The sequence below is a fragment of the Asterias amurensis genome, chromosome 17 (genome assembly GCF_032118995.1).
Source record: "Asterias amurensis chromosome 17, ASM3211899v1".
In the NCBI taxonomy this organism is placed as follows: domain Eukaryota; kingdom Metazoa; phylum Echinodermata; class Asteroidea; order Forcipulatida; family Asteriidae; genus Asterias; species Asterias amurensis.
This window is the reverse complement of record NC_092664.1, coordinates 14,471,935-14,492,932: the sequence shown is the minus strand read 5'-3', so window position 1 is coordinate 14,492,932 and position 20,998 is coordinate 14,471,935.

Sequence of the window (20,998 nt, the reverse complement as noted above, 5' to 3'; positions counted from 1 at the left end):
AAAGTAATTCTTCGCGGTGGTCGATCCCGCCATCATTAAAAGGCATCTTTAACGGTTTCTATCTGAAGGCGAAACCACTGCCATGACGTCAGTTTAAATGGTTAAAGTTGACGTGTTTCAAGCCTCGTCCTTGCCCAAAGCAGCTCAGTTCTACGAATTTCTACCTAAGAGGTTTTTTTTTTTTCTTCTTCTTTTTCTTTTTAATCTTCGGACGTAATTCTTTATTGGCAGGGGCCGTCCAGGGTAAGGCAAAAACTGTCATCGAAGCGATGTGCCTCCCGGACCCCTCCAACAAATAGCATACATGTTCATAAAAATACATAATACATAAAATAAAAGCAGGAATTTAATAAATATAGATAATAAAATATACTAGTGCAAAACGCTACATTAAATTAAAAGCATGAAACACCGAGCTGGCACAAACATTATGGAAAGATAATGACAATAGACCAAAACTGAACACTCGTAGATAAAACAAAATATCACCCATATATTGAGAAATATACCAAGCAAAGTATACAAAACAATATATAAAACAGAGATGGGATATAATGTTTATGGAGTGAGGACAGGCAAGGAAGACAAACAAGATTATCACATTTCATGGAATTGAGGACGATCAGGTTTGACACCCAATCAACAGTGCGTACAAGTCTTTATTAATGTTGGAAAAATGTCCCTCAACATATTTTTTTAATGAAACTCTTTGACACTATGGACCTCTATTGGACAGGTAACATACATTTTAAAAACAAATGTTCGTTCATGGAAAGTATGAATTATTTTCCTACAAATATTATTATTTCGTCCGTTCAAAAAACGTGATTTTTTTCTCCCTAAAAATGTTAAATCAATCTCTCAAAATATTAGTTACTCCCTTCGAACTATCATTCTTGTTCCTCCCAAATAATTATTTGTTCTTTCAAAACTGAATGATTTTCCTTATAACGACATCATTGAATTGTTTGGTTCATTTAATAGCTCTCTCCGCTCAAAATGCTATTTTCTGATCAATTTCATTCCAAATAGTTTCACCAATCACCACAGACTAATCAACGTTTCATATTTATAGTATCAAAAATCACTGTGCTTACACACTTTAGTGTAACCAATTGTAAAACCAAATATTATTATTTTCCCCCGATGCAATTTTAGCATTTATTAAAAACATAGTTGTTAAAGGCAGTAGACACTATTTTGGAGTCTTTACATTAACAACAAAACATGCAGTGAGTAAATTTCGCCTGCAAAAGAGTCAAACGATCCTATAAATAAGCTATATCATGCTCCATACATGCTTTTCTCGTAAAGGCAGTGGACACTTTTGGTAACTACTCAAAATAATTATTAGCATGAAAGTTTACTTGGTAACGTGAAGGGAGCTGTTGATAGTAGTAAATATTCTGAGAAACGGCTCACTCTGAAGTAACTTCGTTTTGATGGCCCCTTTTTGTTTTACCGCACAGTGATCCTTTTTTTTTCTTTTTTTCTTTTTTCTTTTCTTTTATTTCCAGTGTTGTTAATGTTTATTGTGTCTTTATTTCTCAGAGTGGGTGGGGCGTGGGGGGATTTTTTAATCGGTGAGCGGTTTTTATAATACAGATATAAATTGTCTAATAATGTATGTGTATGTCCTTGTGGTTGATATACATGTAGTAAGTCCGGTTTTTCACTTATCGTCTCCTCATTAGCTTTGTTTTCCAAGAACTGTACGTGGTGGTTGACATTATTATCAAACCTTCACCGGAAGGATTTAGTAATTGATTAAGGTTTCACTGCGTCTGTAGGAAGTGCCCATAATTATAGCGTAATGAACAAAGAAACTTACTTGGAATTTTGTTTGGTTTTAGTATAGGTTTTCTTGGTAAATTTTGGCAAATGAGCAGCCAATTTAACCACCAGAATATTATATTTCGCGCGAAATCGAATGCTACTGAATTTTTTTCGTTTTATAATTAGTCAAATGTAATGTTGCGTCATTCGATTAAAAACAATAATCATTCAATTTAGCAATTCATCAAAGCAGCATTCAAATTCGCAGACGCTTCTTGAGGCGTGTGTGTCACGAAAAAGAATGTTGATACGCTAAATTGAACAGAGTGTTAAAGGAATTTGACTCGACTCAAAACGAAATTGAATGGCCGAATTATGAATTTGAAACGCAGTAACAACTGGATAGGTAAAACTGCTTTAATTCGAACGTATGAAATGAAATTGGCTGCTCATTTACTGAATTTGACCGATAAAACCTATAGTATAAAACAGTGTGAGAAACGGCTCTCTCTGAAGAGATGTAATTTTCCACGAATTTGATTTCGAGAGCTCATATTTAGAATTTGAGGTCTCGAAATCAAGCATCGGAAAGCGCTCAACTTCGTGTGACAATGTGTTTTTTTTTTCCGTAGTTATCTCACAACTGCGACGACCGATTGAGCATTAGGGAAACGAGCCCAGTCTAATGTCACGTTCTCGAACCTCACTTTCTGAGGTTCGAGCCAAGTCAATTATGAACGCTTGCAGCACTTAAACTGATTATCTTCACTGATAATCTAGCCTGCGGTCAGGAGTCGAAAGTTATACTTACAACACCACTGACCCAAGGAGGCCGCAGTGTTCGGGTGGCTGGTCACCGAAATTGCTTACGTAATCACTGCACCATAAACACCTTCACCGCTGCTAGTGGTCACGGTCTGTTATTAGGCTGTGTTGCGGGGAGCTGGCTCAAGGTCGTTTATTCCACCACAGAACTTTCGTGTGCTCAATGGTGCAATGGTCCTTGCTCAACGTGTCAAGTTTATTTTACATTTTGTGTGTATATAGCGTAGTCGAACAATCCGATGACTAAACTATATCTGTAAATAATGGCAAATACAGGCCAGTTTGGCTGGCCAGGGTGTTTTATCCCATATGTAATTCAGAACGGGAAATGCTTTCTCGAGGCTGAACAGTGCTTAAAGGTTCTTGGTTTGTTCAAGCGAAAAGAAATCAGAGGATGGGTTCCATTTGACAAATGTTTCAATGAAAATGGTATTGTGGTACGGGACGAAATTATATGTTCTGGCAGGAATAATAATCGTACCCACATCAGTCTTCTTTGCTATACCACCCTTCTAATCGGAGGGGGTTATTTAAGGGATAGCGAAGAGCAACTGACAAAGTACATTCCCGACCTTGACGACTTCAATGTCAAGTTTTATAACACCCCTTGCAAGTATTCTGCCTGCTCATTGGTTTAGAGCGCGTCACATGACATGTCTTAGTTTTGCTAGACGACGGCCGTGTGATAGTGCGTCGGTTTGCCATGCGCTAGTCCGAAGACTAGCACACGGCGCCGTGCGCTAGTCCGACAGACTAGCACACGGCGTGCAGTACCCAGACGTCCGTGGCGTGTACGAGGATGATAAATTAATAGTCTGTAACCATTTCGGATTGCATGGCACTACACTACATGCAGCACAGTAAGTAAAAGTGTTTGCAATCTGTATTCGCGTCGTCCGTGGATTGTAGCATTTAGGTCTGTAACTTAATAATACTGTACAGTATTTAGATATGTTTGGGGTGTTATAAAACAAATATTGACTGCTTTTACTCGTGCAATGGTTAAAAATATGACTCCCTCGGTGATCCCCGTAGCGTTCTATTTTCCCTCGGCTTCGCCTCGGGAAAATAGAGCGCTCCGGGGATCACCTCGGGAGTCATAGTTTTAACCATAGCACTCGAAGCAGTCAATATTTGTATAATATGAATTGAGGGATTTTATCACAAACACCTGCCTGGCAGCATTGATTGGCCAGCCCAATGAGCGACATCGGCAACATCCACCAAATGCCCACAAACAAAATTTGGAAACAACCACGAATATTGTTTCAAAAATTGTTGCTGCTGGTGACCCCCACTCAAGGGCCCAGTGTAAACTGAGAGTTAAAAAAAGGATATGTGAGCATAAACAGAGACTTAATATCCAGCTCACCAAGGAGGTCCATGCTGGTGGGAAAAACGATCTGCTGACTGCATTGGCGTGGTAAGTACATACAAGATTCACACATAAATCATACCAGTTCTACAACTTATTTTAATAACATAAACTTCCATTCTCAGTGCGTTTTTTTACCATAAATTTAGGCCTAGGGTGGAGTGGGGTGGAGTGGGGTGGATCCGTGTAGCTGGTTGAGACGTTGAATTTTACAACCTGAATTTGTAAAAAGACCTCACACACGGACACATCAGTTTAGATCGAGGCTATCATGTTCGGCGTCCATAGTTTATTTAAGGTGTCGACCATCAATGAATAAAATACGGTGGAAGCAAGCTGGACATTTAACAAATTAAGAAGTAATTAATTTAGATCTACTAAAATTAGTGTTAAAAAAATATTCCAAAGACACTCTGATAGAAAAGTCCCAACCATGCTTAAAATGTTCGTACGGTCAATCGTCGATCAATAACCAATCACTGCCGATCATAAGCAGGCCTACTAATTGTTATATTAATAGATGATTAATTTGCATTTGGGATGAAAAACCCACAACCCTTGCAATAGAGCAGTGTCTTACCAACTAGACTACCGAGATTGCCCATTAGTTCAACATGACTTACACACATCGGTGTTCGATGGGTAAAAGACAAAAATTAGTATATAGTAGTTGTTTGCAAAACTGTTCTGTCTGATCGATACAACGAAACCACTAACTGTTATTTCCATCTGACAGGGATGCTTCTTATGGAAAAAGTAATGAAGAATGGGATGGCCACCTCGTCAAGGACGATTTCATCACGGTTCTGAAGACGACAAAATCTGGGACTGAGGATGCAGATTCATTCTTTGATGAAATCGTGAGGTAAAAATAACACGGCAACGCGGCAAAACATTTCAACATATTATTGAAAGACGGTCGTGCGCTACGCATGGTGTTTAAGGATAATTTACATTGACCGTACTGAATTCATAACCAAAATACTAATAATATTAATAATAATAAATAAAAATCACTAGAGCTAAAGTTAAACCTTTGTGTTTATGAGGTTTGTGTAGGCCAACCGGTAGTCCGATGTAGATTCTAAACATTGTGCATTTTAACCATTTCCCCGGTGCCAACAAGACAGATCCAAATAACGAAATAGACCTTTATTCATTTTTTTCACAGACAGGAAATTCAGTCACGTTTCCAGATTTAGACGGATGAGATGTTATTCGTCGAGGACACAAAGAACGTATCCGAGGTAATAGACTGGTTTCAAAGGAGAATTCCAGGGGTAGTTCCAAGCCTCAGAAAGATTCGATCTCTGAAGAAGAAGTGTGAAGATGAGTTCAAGGCAGTATGGAAACCCAATGTATGGGTATGGAGGGGCAATGTGAATTGTATGGATCGGCACCAAACACGTACATATACACACAACCGCCCTCCCCCTTTTCGAGAGGATGGCATCACACACCTACATTACACACAGCCGCTCCCCTATCAGGGGAGCGGACACCACATACGTACATAACACACGTACAGTCGCCCCCCTTCCGAGAGAGCGGGCACCATACACGTACAATAGGCTACACACAGTCGCTCCCCTTCCGAGAGAGCGGGCACCATACACGTACAATAGGCTACACACAGTCGCTCCCCTTCCGAGAGAGCGGGCACCATACACGTACAATAGGCTACACACAGTCGCCCCCCTTCCGAGAGAGCGGGCACCATACACGTACAATAGGCTACACACAGTCGCCCCCTTCCGAGAGAGCGGGCACCATACACGAACAATAGGCTACACACAGTCGCTCCCCTTCCGAGAGAGCGGGCACCATACACGTACAATAGGCTACACACAGTCGCTCCCCTTCCGAGAGAGCGGGCACCATACACGTACAATAGGCTACACACAGTCGCTCCCCTTCCGAGAGAGCGGGCACCATACACGTACAATAGGCTACACACAGTCGCCCCCCTTCCGAGAGAGCGGGCACCATACACGTACAATAGGCTACACACAGTCGCTCCCCTTCCGAGAGAGCGGGCACCATACACGTACAATAGGCTACACACAGTCGCTCCCCTTCCGAGAGAGCGGGCACCATACACGTACAATAGGCTACACACAGTCGCTCCCCTTCCGAGAGAGCGGGCACCATACACGTAGGCTACACACAGTCGCTCCCCTTCCGAGAGAGCGGGCACCATATACACGTAGGCTACACACAGTCGCTCCCCTTCCGAGAGAGCGGGCACCATACACGTAGGCTACACACAGTCGCTCCCCTTCCGAGAGAGCGGGCACCATACACGTAGGCTACACACAGTCACACAGTCGCTCCCCTTCCGAGAGAGCGGGCACCATACACGTAGGCTACACACAGTCGCTCCCCTTCCGAGAGAGCGGGCACCATACACGTACAATAGGCTAAACACAGTCGCTCCCCTTCCGAGAGAGCGGGCACCATACACGTACGCTCCACAATCGAGGGAGCGGACATTATTTTATTTGTTTGTATTTACTGTGTTTATTTATCTTTGTATATACTTACTTATAACCATATACGTGTAATGTCTAGTTGGATCGAAAGGTAATGGTCATCTACCCATCTGCGGCAATTATTTTTACATCTTAACACTTTAATGGTCAAATTTATCGGAACCTCAAAATATCATGCATATCATACATACATGTACATGTACATACATGTACATGTATATCTGCTCAACGCTGGACTACGATCCGTTTGGCTGGTGGGTTTTGTGGCCGGATGCTAGACCAGCCCCTTGGAAGCAAAAACATCGTTCAATCGGAAGCAGAATACGTCATTTGGCAAAGCTTTTCGATGTTTTAATTCACCATTTGTTATGTCTCATCAATAATTCCATATCTACAAAAACATTTTCATTTAACAATGTAGCGTTTTTACATAAAAAAAATCTATTTGAATCGTGGAATTTTGTTTTTTTCTTCGACTCGAACATGACTCGACGTTGCTGGATCGCTGCATTTCAAGACAAGCTCAAACCTTGAAGCAAAAACATCGTTCAATCGCAAGCAGAATACGTCATTTGGCTCAGCTTTTCGATGTTTTAATTCATTATTTGGTATGTCTCATCAATAATTTCATATCTAAAAAGCATTCCCATTCAACAATGTAGCATTTTTAACGTCCAAAAAGCTAGTTGAATCGTGGAATTTTGTGTTTTTCTTTTTTTAGATTCGAAAACGTAACCCCCTTCCCGCCGGCCGCCGGGATGAGAGTTACGTTATCGCAAATGTTTTTAAAATATTCTACATTTTATGTGACTTAATTGATTTCAATGAAATTGATTAATTTTATTCCGTTTAACTGTAAGGTTTTTGTTTTAACTCAAACCTCTTGCTTGTAGACTTTTGTCCATGCAGTAGGCCTACCCAAACGAGGGACGTATGTTTACATGTGTGTGTGCGTGTCGTGTGAATGCTCGCTAAAAAATCGCACGCGGTAAAGGTGGCAGACGGCTGGCGCCCTTAACCAGGGACCCGCGTTTGCAGCGCTCGTGTGAAAGGGGCTTAGGTACAAGTATATGCAAGTATTATGTACAATGCAAATAACATGGAGTTTGATTTTTAAAACTGCATAGCAAATAAGTTTAAGATAATTGAAGTTGTTACGATAATATTATTGTTAGTAAAGGTTTCTCACAAATTTTGCTGACATTTCACACATAATTTTTAAGAAATGTATTTTGGAAAACAAGATGATTGGAATGAATGCTCATCTAAAAAAAATGATTATGCCATCACACCGTTATTTTTTATTGTTTATTCGTATTATACACGTCGGCCTATCGTGTGTTTTACTTAATATTACTACAATCACATGGTATTTAGTTTCTATTAGAACAACCATTCAGACAATCAATCCAGTTAGAATTTGACATTGAACACATTATATCAATTACGCCATTGTTGTTGTTTTGAACTTGTGCATGGCAGACTGGCCAGGTATTTTTCTGACATAAACCTGAAACGTTATTTTAAATGCATTTATATAAATCCCATTAGGATGTTCTTCGATAACTCAGAATACACACGTAAACATGTACTCAGTGAAGGTGAATGTTTGAATTAAACAGTAAATCAATGAAATCAATTATAATGCCACTCTGTCTTGCTATTGCTCGTTTGTTTGTTTACTAGTTTGTTTGTTAATTGGTTTGTTTGTTTGTTTGGTTCCCCCCCCCCAAAAAAAAAAAAATAAATAAATAATGAATGTGTTAGCCCTGTTTCCTTTGCTGTTTTAATTCGAGGTAAATCATTAATGCGCGTACCTAAAACTCTGTACAGGAGTCCGGTAATCGGATTAGCCCGATCTGTGTGAAGCTGTGCGTTCGTCCGTAAAGCATAAAGCTTTGACCATTCCATTCACAATTAAGGTGTTAAAACACTTCTTAAACTTTGCAATTAAATCAAACGTAGAAAAATAAATAATAACAAACTGTTTATATCTGTAATAAACTGCAACTTTTGCTCTGTTGCAAAACTATACTGCAGAGGCGTGCGGAAAAATGCACTGTACTAAAAAAGAAAATCACACCACACGGCAACATTACCCCCTTCTTAAGATTGGTATGCCCCTAACGCGTAGCAGGTTTGAGTTCCAAACTTGTGTTGACGTTACTTCTCATTTTCGAGAAATTTTCCACATGATCATAACTATTCCAGCTTACGGTGGGATAAAAACCAAAATAATATCACATAAATCTTCAAGAATTGGACTTTCCAATAGTATACTTGCACGCTTAAATCACGTTTAAAAGGAGGGAAAATACCTCTTAAACCGGTACATTTTTAAACATGTGAACATGTAAGTGCACTTATTCTGTTATGTGGAGATTTGGAAATGTGCACTTGAATTGTATTGAATTTAATTGAATTAAACGGAGCATTCTCTGCCACCGCCGAATAGTGCTGTGTAGGTGCATTCAATGGGATCTCAAACAACCACCAGTATCCCGATTCGCTATTTGGTCTAACCATACGGCAGATGGCAAACAACTGTAGTTTAACATCACCTTCTTGAGAGGGACCAACCTCCACTTTAAAGCTCGAAAAACGATATTTTAGTGGTGCTTTCTGGAGACGGCTTCCTGCCGTTTCCGTAGTTGGTTGCATAAGTTGTACACGGAAATTTCATATATTGTTACTTGAAACTTATCATTCTTTTTGGCTGAAGAGTTGTAGTGTGGATCTCTGTCCCTGTATAGTATTCTACTTTTAAAACATAATATTTCTAATATAAACATTTCATAACGAATGCCATTCGAATGTTTACAATGCTTTTTATCAACTCGCCCGATCAAGGCAATGTGTCCCGTAAAAGAAGAGGTTCTGATTTATGAAGGGTGCATCAATGAAGTCCCAAATCTCTTTTCCATTTTGAGCTTCGTTGTTTTACTGTAACAACATTCTGTTATTTGGCCAGTTGCATCAGGATAGCAGCATGGAGGTAGAAATAGTGAAATAGTTTCTACCTCCATGGCCGAAACCTTGTACTATTGGGGTACTATGGGGACTGCATAATGAAACCGTGTGCTAGTGTGCTAATAGGATCAAGCAGCAGGTTGTGCATGGACTCACACGTTCTCTCCACACAATGATTGACATGATCTAGGCCTCATCTGCGGTCAACCATGGGGTTAGCACCCTTGTTTACATTACTGAAACCAATACCGGGCTTTTCTATCCTAAGATGTAAGGGATAGTGCAAAGTCGCTAATAACCTCCAGCGTGACATTAGACTGGGCTCGTTTCCCTAATGAGCTCAATTTTTCACAGGTTTGTTACTTTGTGCATATGTTGAGATACACCAAGTGAGACTGGTCTTTGACAAATACCAATAGTGTCCAGTGTATTTAAACCTCTATTGTAACGAATGAACGAGTTAACGAAGTGGCGTTTCGCAAAATGGGGTCTCATATATGTCCACTGTACCACTTCCAGGGGTTGTGGGCGCAAGCAAGGCTTGCTGGTAAAAACTGGCGCGATGGGATCGATCACCCGTGGAAACGAGGTTGGCACTTCCCCGAAGTTCCACAAAGACAAACAGGTTGATGTTGATTTGTTTGACGATTTTACCCGATCATGATTTTTTGTTGGTCGTGCTTTTCTATCATTTAAATTCTAAAAAAGGGCCCCAGCCATCTCCGTTTGTTATTCGGTGAAAATTACATGCCCTCTTTTCCGGTAGTGCCTGAAAACAAATCTGCCAAAAATAATACTAGTCAATTTATTTATTTATGCTTGTTTATTTTAAACTTTTAGACAAACACAATAGTTACAAATTGGACAGGGGCTGCCGAGGTTAAAACAAAAGTATACAAACTGTCAGCAAAATATGTGTAAAACCAGACCCCTGTCAACGATAAAAATATAATTATACAATATAAAAAAGAGATTGCACTGACACAATTAAAAATTACACAAATCCATCATATCGAATGTCATGCTTTTACCACAAAGTGCACAATTGTTACCACAGCAGCTGCACTAAACACAAACACCGTGCCAATAGGAGGAAGGGACAGCAATAAAAAAAATAGCATGGACTTAAAAAAAAACAGAGAGCAACTTTCAAAACAATGAAACCAAAAGCATGAATTTAAAATTATATTGTGACATTACGCCACGATGTCTTTAGCTACATTTAAATTGTGTGTTAACATTTCCGTTTTAACAGCGTCATTCTTTGTCCAGAGCTAATAATAAAAAAAAGAAATATAAAATAAACGTTGAATGAAATAGTCGTTGAGAGGAACATATCCTGAATTCAGTGGAGCGAACGCTTTGTGGTCTGATGCGGAAAACGATAAAGTGATGAGTATAAATTAATTAATGAACGAATAAAAAAGAAGAAGTGTGACATGTGAAAAGGAATAATGAGATTTGAATCACAGAGTCTTTATACTATTGTTTCTCGTCTAAATGTTATACATTTAATTGTATTTGTGACAGTTTTACAATGTTCAAGGGTTTTCATTACTTGTTTGAAGATCATGTTTCTTTATACCATGACATAAGTGATGTGAACTCATTTTGCATGCAGATGTTTGTAACATTACATGTGAAGTTTCAGCTTTAATAATAGTCTTCACGTTTTGAGGAGAAAAGTAAAAATCACATTATAACTGTTTTAAGGAGAGTGGCGTAAATCCGTTGTTAATCTTCTAAAAGACTACAACACTTCAGCAAGTACATGTAGTATTTTTAGGGAACTTTTTATCATCATTACATTCAACTGTGTATAATTTTAATGTTAACATGTGGACATTGTGTGTTTTGTCCTTGAAGAAGCACAAACCCTTATGTCCGTTTATCACCAATGAACCGACGAAGAAGCCTTCTTGTTGTTAAATTATTGTGTAGTGTTAGTTTTCTATGGGCGGCCAAAAGGGCCAAAAACTAATAAATTTATAAACTAAAGGACAAAACAATAATCAAAGAATGAAGTTGTTCAACAAACACCAAGTAGAAACTAAGGTAACAAAACTCAACAACAATCAAAGAAAATTGTTTTCAAACAATGAACAATTCCCTAATCAAGCTTTAAAGCGCAACAACAATCAAACACTTGTTTTTTTAACAAGAAGTACTCTGAATCAAACTAATAAAACAAAACGCAATCAAATATAAAATAAAAACAAAACAAAAACAGCCAAACGCTAAAAGAATGAATCCTTGTAAAAAAAAACACAGACAATAAAACGTCAAATAGGGACGAATACTAACACAGTAAAAATAAAGAGAAATCATCAATCGGCTATCGTTGAAAACGAAAATCAAACTAACTATTACAAAATGTTGAGGGCGGTTGTCAAAGCTAAGGACAAATTGCAAACCGTATCAGGCTCCTGAGCATGTAATCAACATTTACGACAAACTAAGGACTGACTGAAAATCATCGTTGGCGGCGTATGTACATGTACAGTTGTGACCATTGTTGTAGGGCCGGGTATAGACGATGTGAACTGTGTCGTCACATGTTTACAAAAGAGCCACAGAGTCTGGACTTCCTGCAGGCACATTGTACCACAGAGTATGATTGTACACAGATCAATTGAAGAAAATAACAAATCTTATGTTTTATGGAGATTGCATTGTCTGATTTTTCTCAACTTTTGATATGAAGAAAGGGGGCACATCTTAAAAACTGTACAGGTTGCTTTTGTAAATTTTGAATTTATGTGAACATTATAAAATTTAATTTATCCCATAGCCTGTGTGTAGTATGCCCCCTCCAGGAAACGCTTTAGAATGTACAAGGTCACCATGTAAACAAAGGTAGCATGGTCTATTGTAAGGCTGTGATGTGGTATAACCATGGGAAATGGGTTAGTTCTGATAACACGAGACCATGACGAGACCAAGTGTGACGACCACTAAATGTGTTTTGATGCCATCTCAGATAATAAATATAAATGTGACGATGTAACGCAGGAAATAATGTTCTTGAATGCTAATTCTCCACCAGAGTGAATGTTGGGCAGAGCTTATACAGGGTTTTGGTGGTGGGGGAACTCTAAATTTAGAAATGATATAATATTGGTGACACCTAGATTCTAGAAGTGAGATGATGTAATGGTCAACGGGGGGGGGGGGGGTAAGGGTGGGTGGTCAGGAATGTTAAGGGGGGGGGCTAATACTGGACATGGGCTTACAGAGGATATGGGCCACCTGTTGAAGTGTGAACAACCATAGAGAAAGGACAATGGAACGATTTGAGAATTCTACTCTAGAGATAAAATAGTGGGAAATCATCCTTATCCAATCCACAAGTGGGGCTCTTGGGGCTGGCCTGAGGTGCACTGACGTCACCACAGGAAGGCTCACGTGGTGACGTGTCTGTGTTTTTTTCCTGGTTCGAGGACGAACGTGGGGTAATTGTGTGCCCACGTTCGTCCTGGAAAAAATATAATACGCAACATCGGGGGTCGACCCAAGGAAGCTAAACGAACGCACCCTTTATTACCCATGAATAGCGCCATCTAGTGGCCATGTTTGGATTACATGCTTTACTCTGAGTTGTGTGACTCTCCAATGAATGGTACTCACTAATAACAGTAATAATAACATCACATCACTTAAAAGGTACGCTTTGTCTGTGAAAACATCTTAAGGCGCCGGTCTGAAAGAAAAGAAGAAAAAAAAAGTTCATGAAAGAGCCTGCCGGAAAATATATACCGTATGGTAAGTTACCGCAGCTGAATATGAGATGTTGTGTGTTTCTATGTTTCTTATTTGATATGTGTTCATAATAGATCTTCACTCTCTATACAATTAAACCGTTGTTCTGATTAAAAAAGATTTTTGCTCGTCTCTTTGTCAAGCCATGGAGATGGTCAAACTAACGTACATGCCTATACTGCTCGTCTACGTAAACACAGCTTAAAGATCGGCTATATCAAAGGCCGCCGAGATGTCAAGCATGACTACAATTTGCAGTATTGTCGCTCTCCTCTGCATACATTACATCTGTGTCGACTTTCAAAGGGGCAGTCTCCACGCTGTGTATCATCTCACGTCACACATCATGTTCCATTGAACTTGCATTATATTTGATCCTAGTTGTCATGGATACTGCAGACCTAGATATGTGTGCGTACTTACATTCTCAAAAAATGCATCCTTGTGGAGCAATATTTTGTCCTTTCCTTTTGTCATCACTGCACTAAGTGTCTTGCAGACTTTGTACACAACTCGCTTCGTGGATTGCCCAGTATATAGAATTTCCCAGTGGAGTCTCTTTTTAATTCCCCATTGTTTTGTTTTTGAATCAGTGTTCATATTAAGGAGCAGAAAGTGAGCCAATTCTTCATATCCCTGCACTCAGTTTTCCATAGACTCTGTACACAACTTGCTTCGAGGAGCACCCAGTCTGTAGAACTTCCCAGTGGAGTCTCTTTATTTCCCCCCACTCTCTGGCCATAAATCTCCTTAAAAAAAACAATAAAAAAAACAATCCCCCCAAATAAACGAACACCCTAACAAACAAACAAGCCTACAAGTAAACAAGCAACCAGTCAAAGGAAAGAAATGTATTGGAGACAGAATTCCTGCAATAATCATTCCCGTTTAATAACTTTTATCAAGATATATATTATTATATTTTTATTTATAATTTTTGTTTCAGAACCACTCCGTCGATACATACAGGCAAACATGCTTACTAACATTATAAAACACTTACTTTGGACTCGCAGTTTGAAAATACAATTCTTATATTTAGAGTTGTACATAACCCCAACTGACCTTATTTGACAAAAATTATATTTTATGACCGAGTAGAATATGGGTTTTCTTGGCCAAATTCGACAAATGAAATCTCAACTTCATTTCCATGCGTTCGAACTAAAGCTGTATAGCCTCTCCATTTTGTTACTGCGTTTTAAATTTAGAATTCGGCCTTTCAACTTCGTTTTGAGTAGAGTCAAAATTCCTTTAGCACTCTGTTCAATAGCGTATCGTCATTCTTTTCGTGACACACACCCCTCGAGGAGCGACTGCGAATTTGAATGCTGCTTTGATGAATCGTTAAATTGAATGATTATTTTGATTGTTAAATCGAATGACGCAACATTACATTAATTTGACATAATCATAAAACGAAATCGAATGACCCTTTTCAGTAGCATTCGATTTCGCGCGAAATAGAATAGCTTGGTGGTTAAAGGCAGTGGACACTTTTAGTAATTGTCACAGACTAGCCTTCACAGTTGGTGTATCTCAACATATGCATAAAATAACAAACCTGTGAAAATTTGAGCTCAATCGGTCGTCGAACTTGCGAGATATGAATGAAAGAAAGAAAAAGCCTTGTCACACGAAGTTGTGTGCGTTTAGATGGTTGATTTCAAGACCTCAATCTGAGGTCTCGAAATCAAATTCGTGGAAAATTATTTCCTTCTCGAAAACTATGGCACTTCAGAGGGTGCCGTTTCTCACAATGTTTTATACCATCAACCTCTTCCCATTACTCGTTACCAAGTAAGGTTTTATGGTAATAATTATTTTGAGTAATTACCAAAAGTGTCCACTGCCTTTAAATTGGCTGCTCATATTCCGAATTTGACCGAAAAAAACTATAGTAAAACTTTGCAGTTTTTTCCCCCAATCTACTCTTGTTCAACCTGTGCATGATTAATCTTAAACAAAAATCTAGGTTGATGGCGCTTGATTGACTTTAACCTGAAGACGATCAGAGCATACTGATCAAAACGTTTAGTCGTTAAAGGGTCTATGTACTTTTTGTAGGACAAAAAAAACACAATGTTACAGATCTACACCATACTTACACGGTTTGAAGATAATGATAGCAGAAAGCTTCCCTGAAAATATTTCTTGATGAGGTGCTGTAGTTTTTGAGAAATGAGTAAAACAATGTCATGAAAATAGTGTACGTCTCACTGATCATGAGAAGAAAACTATTTTATCATGTAAAAACGTATTTTCATGACATTGTTTGACTCATTTCTCAACAATACAGTACCTCAGGAACTTATACTTCAAAGTACGCTTTCTACTGTAAATCTGTGCACACGGGTTTTGTGTTTCAAAAAGTACCAAAATCATTTAACCACCGGCTCCATTTTCAGACTGACATTGCGTTTAAACCTCTTATAGTTTTACTTTCACCATAACAAGTTTCAAATCTTACCAACTTTTGCCTCGCACAATATTGAGAGCCAAAAATGAAACGTCAATCAGTTTTTTACTGCCATCTACTAATAAAAAAAAAAAAAAAAAAAAAAAAAAAAAAAAAAATTAGCTCCCCTCTCTCTACCTCTCGACCTCTCTCTCTGTCTCTCTTTGTCTCACTTTGTTCTATCTTTCTAATCAACCGTTTTATTAAATACACTGGACACTACTGGTATTATTGTCAAAGACCAATCTTCCCACTTGGTGTATCTCAACACAATGCATAACAAAACAAACCTGTAAAAATTTGAGCACATATGGTCGTCGAAGTAGCGAGATAATAATAGAAGGAAAAAAACACCCTTGTCCACACGAAGTTGGACAAGGGTGCTTTAAGATATGCTTTCAGATGCTTGATTTCGAGACCTTAAAATCTAAATCTGAGGTCTCGAAACCAAATTCATGTAAAATTACTTCTTTCTTGAAAACTACTTCACTTCAGAGGGAGCCGTTTCTCACAACGTGTTATACTAACAAACTCTCCCCATTACTCGTTACCAAGTATAAGGTGTTATGCTAATAATTATTTTGAGTTATTACCAATAGTGTCTACTGCCTTTAACACATACATTTCTTGGGTGCCTTTTCAACATTGAATTTATATGCTCATTGTACTCTAAATTACCCCCTGCTAATAATATTGGACTTAAACATTCCAGAAATATTCTTACATAATAGTGGACAGAAAACTGGATATTTATTTATGTGTAAAGATATATTATATAGTAAAATATAGGAACCAACATGACTTTCATTTAAAATACAAATTATAAGATAAATTGCAAATTTTGATATCGGTAACAATCAACAAGAAGTAATAACAACAGTAAGCTTGCGGGTACAACCAATTAAATAAATATTGTGGGAGTGTTGGCTTTGAAAAAAAAAAAAAAAAAAAAAAAAAAAAAAACTGGTGTGGTATCGACGTTTCGAACAGACTCTGCTCGTCTTCAACCTGCAAGTTTATTATTTTTACTGCTTATTTTTCTCACCGTAAACAAAAAACGTCGAATAAAACTGTTGGGCATAATAAAATGGTGTTCCCTTTTAAAGGAACACGTTGCCTTGGATCGGTCAAGTTGGTATATTAAAGGCGATTATAACCGTTGTTTAATATAGAATGCATATTATGGTTGGAAAGATGTTTTAAAAGTATAGAAAACAATGATCCACACAAAAATGCCTCGAAAATGCGTGGTTCTGCTTTTACCTCTTACTAATACGGTCGACCATTTATGGGAGTCCCATAAATGGCCGACCGTGTTAGTTAACAAAGCAAAAGGAAAACCCCGCGATTTCGTAGCAAATGTGTGTGGATCATTGTATTCTACTTTTAAACCATCTTTCCAACCAATGCATTTGATAAGATCCGATCCAAGGCTACGTGTAACTCTATGTTTGACCTTAACATAAAACCACCTTCGATAAGAACTTTTTTTAATTTCCTCTTGCATAATATGGAAAAGCTAGATAAAGTAGCGATCTATTTACACTATTGACTCTCTCTCACATTTTCACACAACTGGAAATATTTAGTGATAGTTAAAGGCACTTTGCAGAGCCATGAAACATGTTATAATACATTATGTTACATGCTATATACAGAATTCACTAGCACTCAACTGATACTTTAAGATAAATGCATACGGTTGCATAATAATAATCCTGAATCGTATGCGACACACTTTAAGTCTGCTTGATTAGTTAAGAACTGATCAGGTGGTGTTGACCACTGGTGACATCACCACTACTCAGGGTGCACCCCATCACTAAATAAAATCCAATATATAATACGGTGCAATATGCCAAATATTTACAAATGCAAGAAATATACCTAGAAGTCTCACAGCTTTTTACGGTAGAGGGGTAATTATTTTGTTTACTCATGAACCGTCTGTTTCATTTAAAAGGGGGAGGCCCTGGGCCCGTCAAGAAATGTCTAAAATAGAATATGTTGAGTGCCCACAGCAATTTAAGGCAGTGGACACTATTGGTAATTACTCAAAATAGTTATTAGCATAAAACCGTTCTTGGTGACGAGTAATGGGAAGATGTTGATGGTATAAAACATTGTGATAAACGGCTCCCTCTGAAGTGCCATGTGCCATAGTTTTCGAGAAAGAAGTAATTCTCCATTACATTTTATTTCGAGAACTCAAGTTTAGAGCTTGAGGTCTCGAAATCAACCATCTAAACGCACACAACTTCGTGTGACAAGGGTGTTTTTTTCTTTCATTATTATCTCGCAAGTTCGATGACCGATTGAGCTCAAATTTTCACAGGTTTGCAATTTTATGCATATGTTGAGATACACCAACTGTGAAGGCTAGTTTGGACAATTACCAATAGTGTCCACTGCCTTTAATAATGAGCTCCACGCTGTTTTCTCCTTTTCTAATAACAACCACATCCCGTCGAACTCGAACCCATTACGTTCTGACAAAAATAGTGTAGTCTTGTTCCAAGACGTTGTTATTCACACTATCACTCAACTATCACAATCCTCTGCTCGCCCCCTCCTCGCCATGCACATTACTATCGTCTTGCAACAAGGCTACATTTTTAGAACAAGGTTTGGAAATGAGATCACTCTATTTTCCACTTGTGTACAAGAATAATATATTCATAAGTGTTCAAGAAATTTGTGTTAAGCACGCCGATATTTATTTTCTTTCGAAGTTACATCGGCGTGGTGGTTTAAGCATCGAACATAAACCACAAAGTGTTCATGTAAATGTACGACTTCGGTCATTCCGCGAAAATTACGTCTTTCGCAAAATTGCAGAAATTATGAATAATTATTTCCGAAAATAAAAAACGTGATTATTAGAGTTTTGGAGCACATACTTTGAAGCCACCGTACGTTTGCCGTTGAGTAGCATAACACGAGTACATTGCACATGATATAAACTTTAATGTTGAACGATGTTTTTCAATGTTTACAAAATATTAACGAAATAGCAAAGTAAGTTAGTATACTTTAGTTTTATAATAAATAACATGCTGTACATAATTGCAATATATATATTTATATATATATCAAATAATAAACCACAAGGGAAACTGACTTTATATTTATATATATATATATATACTAAAATACAGCATCTTACAATCCCTACAAAATCGATTAAAGTAACACTTTAACAAAAAGGAAACATGCGATTTTTAAGTAATGAATTACGGGTAAAAGTATTATGTTCGACTACTTTGTATACATGTATTTCGCAAATGCTTCTTGATCGCTGCAATAGATTCAAGTTGAACATTATTGGGCGGGTAGTTTCACTCACGTTGAAATCCACTCATTAGACATAATTTCTGTATTTTCTTTTATATATTCTTCTTTTTTCTATACTCGTCTTTCAGTGTTTCCAGAAGCACATACTGTCTTCCTGCTATGCTTTTTGTCTTTTTGTTATTTTGTTGTGTACAGCTCTGTGGTACTTTCCCTGTTAGTTAGAGCGCTTTATAAATACCTTGTATTTAATATTATTATTATTGTTATTATTATTATTATTAATGAATGAAACGGTATTGTCGTCTAGTACCTGAGTCAACATCTCTTGATGTGTGCAGTATTATATAATCCCAGACATTAAACTAATGCTTTTATGGGAGAACCTGGCTGTTGCCAGCTTGTTGTGAGTTCCCTTGACTTATGTCAAGGGAACTCATTCTAAACAAGCAAAACAGACAAATCAACAAATATATACACACACATAAACAACACTAAAAAATAAAAATAAAACGTACGAAAAAACGAACTTCAATGGGAGACTTTTTGAAAGCTCTGCCACTAGAGGGCAGCAGACCTACCAGGTAAGGGTGCACAACTCCTATAGCAAACAATGGTAAATGGTAAAAATTCAAAAATACTCAAAAAATATTTAAAAGTCTCTCAGCCTCTTGAAAATTAAATCAGATACATTGTCATACAACTAAACTTCAGATTTCTTCTCAATTTTTGGTAGGTCAGCATTTTGGAATTTTTGCTAATTACCCTAGAAGAAACACTCCCAAAAACTCATGCACACCGCTTGTTATCCTTGGGGAACTCGTGTCCAGTACGTCCTGTTCCAGAACAGTTTGGTTTATGCTGGCATTGTGTTATGAAAAACAAAGTACAGTTTGGCTAAATCTAAATAAAAAATCAAAAACACGCATAACACAAGGTATTTGCTGTCAGTGACCGTCACTCATGCTTCTCCTATTCCTAAGTTGTTGACATTACCCGGTGAAGAGCGCCCTCTCTTGGTGATTGGCAGATAGTCTAAAGTTTCCCATTGGCATGTGTGCGTAATCATTTAGTGCTTGGCCAGGGCCCAATTTCATGGCTCTGCTTACCGTAAGTACAGAATCGGCGCTTACGGAAGCAGGGGAATTCTGTGCTTACGGCAAGCGTATTTCACGGGTTAGCGGCGAAGTTTGGCTTCTACGCGTGCGTACTCCCCGTTACTAGGCATTCTAGGCTTACGAGGCGCGCAGAAATTCGGCACTTGCACGTAAGCGACGAATCGCGATCGTAAGCGCATAATTCGGCGGTAAGCAGATCCATAAAATTGGGCCCAGATTGTCTTCGTACTAGTGTCACACTCCCCGCTTGTTCTGACCAAAAGAGGGCGGTGTTTTATATTAATGACTGGCTATGTTTTAATGTCTCTCAAAATCTTGTCTAAACTATGATATGACATGTTTACAAGAGAGCCAAAGAGCCTTAGGTGCCATCAGGCGCAATTTACATACACATCGCAGATCAATGAAAAATACATTAATTTTAGGAGAACGCACTGTGTAAAGTTTGTCTGCATTTGTGATATGAAGATTGGCTTGGATGGCTTATAACTATAAAACCACACAAACGTCAGTGAGTGAGGACTCGCCACCCCCCCCCCCCTCCGATGAAAAAAAAGCAAGAGCAAGAATAAAGTCAAGGTGCTGCATTGTTTCCGAATCACAGGCGGCTGTTTCCAGTCAAGTTCCTGCGACATTTAAATAAAACAGACGGCTGTTTCCATTCAATGTGCTGCGATATGTCAACAAAACAGACGGCTGTTTCCAGTCAAGGTGCTGCAATATTTCAACAAAACAGACGGCTGTGTCTTGTCAATGTGCTGCAGTATTTCCATAACACAGACGGCTGTTTCCAGTCAAAAGGGCCAATAACTGTTTTATCCTCCCGATTGGTGCCTAACCAGTGGAGCACCATCCCATGTGACATTCAACGACATTGGCTCTCTAATTACTTCATGATCATGACGTCACTGAGTGTAATGGCGTCCACGTGTAG